We start from the raw sequence: 2,821 nt of genomic DNA, 5'->3' as shown, positions 1-2,821 counted from the left end.
TCATTGTGCAATTGAAAAAGCAATATAAAAAGTGCAAAGTAAAAAATATGTATAAAAAACTAAGCTGGCACTATCGAATCTTGGCAACAAGATGCAAGCCACAAGGTATTACAATAAGGAAACTAGAGACCAGGGTTGTCAGTGATCCAGCCACGCAGAGCATCAGGGACACCTGCGGTTCGTTCACTGACAGCCCCAGAGTCTGCCACCGGAGCAAACATGCGCCTCTGAATAGTATTCAGTGTCCCTTCGTGCCTTGCATCTAGCTGCTTGTAGAAGACCCCAAGGACTTTAAAGCGCCAGCTTAGTTTTTTTTTTATATTGAATGACCCCATCATCATCTGTTTCGTCCAAGCTCATTAAGGTTTTATGAACAGCTTTGCCTTTCTTGTCTGTCTTTCCTCTGGCGTTAGGGATGTTTGGCGTCGTTTCTGTTCTGTTTCTGCAACTAAAGAAGATAAACTGATATTAAGAATGAAAAATAACAATTCTTATATAAGAATAATTAACTATGAGGAATTTTCAGTCAAAATTTTGTCTAAGGCCTAATCTACTTCTTTCATTTGCATGCATTTGCAATTTGAACAGTACATGCAAATAAAGGCATCTAGACAATGTCTAAGTAATTACTTGAAATTTTTTAAAATTAGATTTAGATTATTTACTCATCTTTTTGTGCAACCTTGCAACAAATTAGCTATTTCAAAATTACTCAAAAGTTAAAAAGTATGAAGTACTGAAATAGCTCCATCTCCCATATCCTGAATTTGACCCTGTTCTTTCACAGGGTGTCCAATTTTGACCTGAGATTTACTAGCTTTTACCCTCTCAATTGCTGTATAATACGTGGCATCAATTGCACTTTAAATGACAAATAGAAAGGACAATGTTCAAAATAGAATTTGTACATGATTTTTAACCTTGTGTTGTTAGAAATTTCTATATTTAGCTTTATGAGTAGTACACATGGAATTTGTGAGGAAATGTTTGTAAAGAAACATCAATGCTGTTTGCTGGTGGGTTTCATATTGTTCATTTGTGCCATCGAATTATTTACCTTTAATTTGTATATCAGAACATAGCCGATTGCTAGCGACTGACTCGATTTCTGAGATTTCTATGAGAAGCCGCGCGGCCACTCTTGCATTTTCACCCTCATTCTTTCTGAAATGGAAAACTGTAAAAATGATGTTGATTGTATTGTATTACAACCGGTTGCCTCTCCTTAGAGGAAAAATATGCGCCTCACCTAAACAATGAAAGGGGGGATAACGAAAATAATAAGTGACAGTACTACCCACCATACCATTTTAACAGTGAAAGCCTGCTTTATTGTGTGTTTTTGGGATTTTTTTTAAATATAACCCATTGTAAAAAAGGCAATAGATAAAACAGATTTCGAAATAAGGACCCCCCCCTGGGACATGAAAAATTGAATATTGAAGTAATTATGGTATGCACAATACCCTGTCGGTGTACCACAATAGATACGAGAAAGACAAGAGCTATTGCACGGTTGACCCCATTGCTGTGAAATCACAGAGTATTACCACTGGTATATTACAATTCTGAAGTATATTTAGAGATAAATAAACAACACACAAAAAAACTCTATTGGTTACAAAAGCGAAGCCTATTTACGAAGAACAAAAGATGGATTAATCCACGCTTTCGTTAACTGTTGGGCATTGTGCCTGCTGTGTGAAAATTTAAGGCACGCGCGCCGTCGGCAGTAACAACTCAGTGTACAGAATACGCGCAATCGAACAAGCCTAACGTCAAATCCTAGTTTATTTTCGGGGCATCATACTAACCGATAGATCTGGTATCTTTGAGACCTTCCTCCTTTCCGAACTTGAAGATGGTGAAGTATTATAGCCCTCAGTTAAATTGTCTGAAGCAAGGACTTCATCAAGTTTTTTCTATAATGCTTCTATGCGCTCGAGGAGTGGAGTCGTAGCGTCTGATATCTGAGTTTTGATGGGCTCCTCCATCGACGCTTGCCGCCCAAACAGCTCGTCCACAAAAAGGGAATGATTCCCTGACTGGACGGTTACTGTCTCAGTCAGCTCATCCAGAGCTTGCTTGGTCCCGTCTTTGCCGATTTCCCAAAGCATATCCTTAATTTCCTTAAGGTCATTCTAAAATTTGACTGATTGTTACTGGCCATCTTAAAAATCTTAAAAATGCTCCGGACAAAAGGAAGATTCGAAAGAGGGAATCTAACGGGTGTTCGGTCAAAGTTTTAAATTAGTCACGATAAGACACAGTTTATGATAAAATTAATAATAATATAATAAAACCAATAATAATATTTACAAATTTCAATAGGAATATATAAACATTTCTTAATATTTACAATTGATCAAAAGGTTAAAAAAAGACTGACTGTTTATGATTGGTGGAAAATCTGACGTCCTTACCTATATTCCTTACAAGACCTGAGCTTATAAATTCATCCGGGACCCATAAATAGCCTCAAAACCGCGGGAAAATCAACATCCGGGACACATTAGCTACAAGGCTGTCTTCGTCGCTTTTTGTTCCATTCCATGATTTTATCTCGTCTTCCGATCGTCTCTGTTACATAGTATATTTTATGTTTCCCGCTACTTTTGTATCTCAAAGTTTCTCTTGTCCTTACATCAATAAGCACCGCAGAGAGTGTCAGAAGTATTCACTTTCAAGTCCCATGGAGTCATTGGGAACTCGAGCTCCAGTTCTGGAGAATATGAAGTTTCATCTATGCCGAATAATTACTTAGATATTTCCACATTATCTATTGAAGATGAGGGTGCAGAGACCAACCTAAATTCATCTA

The 2,821-nt window shown here is 37.4% G+C and overlaps 1 long non-coding RNA gene across 1 annotated transcript; it reads right to left on the bottom strand.

Annotated features, from left to right (window-relative positions):
* Positions 1–319: 319 nt before the first annotated feature.
* On the bottom strand, positions 320–1,333 carry LOC125559127. The gene is made up of 2 exons (XR_007306360.1): positions 1,058–1,333; positions 320–448 (listed from the first exon to the last, which is right to left on the bottom strand). It is a non-coding gene; the product is annotated as an uncharacterized LOC125559127 (long non-coding RNA).
* Positions 1,334–2,821: the final 1,488 nt, after the last annotated feature.

This window comes from Nematostella vectensis, chromosome 13 (assembly GCF_932526225.1).
Source record: "Nematostella vectensis chromosome 13, jaNemVect1.1, whole genome shotgun sequence".
In the NCBI taxonomy this organism is placed as follows: Eukaryota; Metazoa; Cnidaria; class Anthozoa; order Actiniaria; family Edwardsiidae; genus Nematostella; species Nematostella vectensis.
This window is presented reverse-complemented; position numbering and strand designations above follow the sequence as displayed.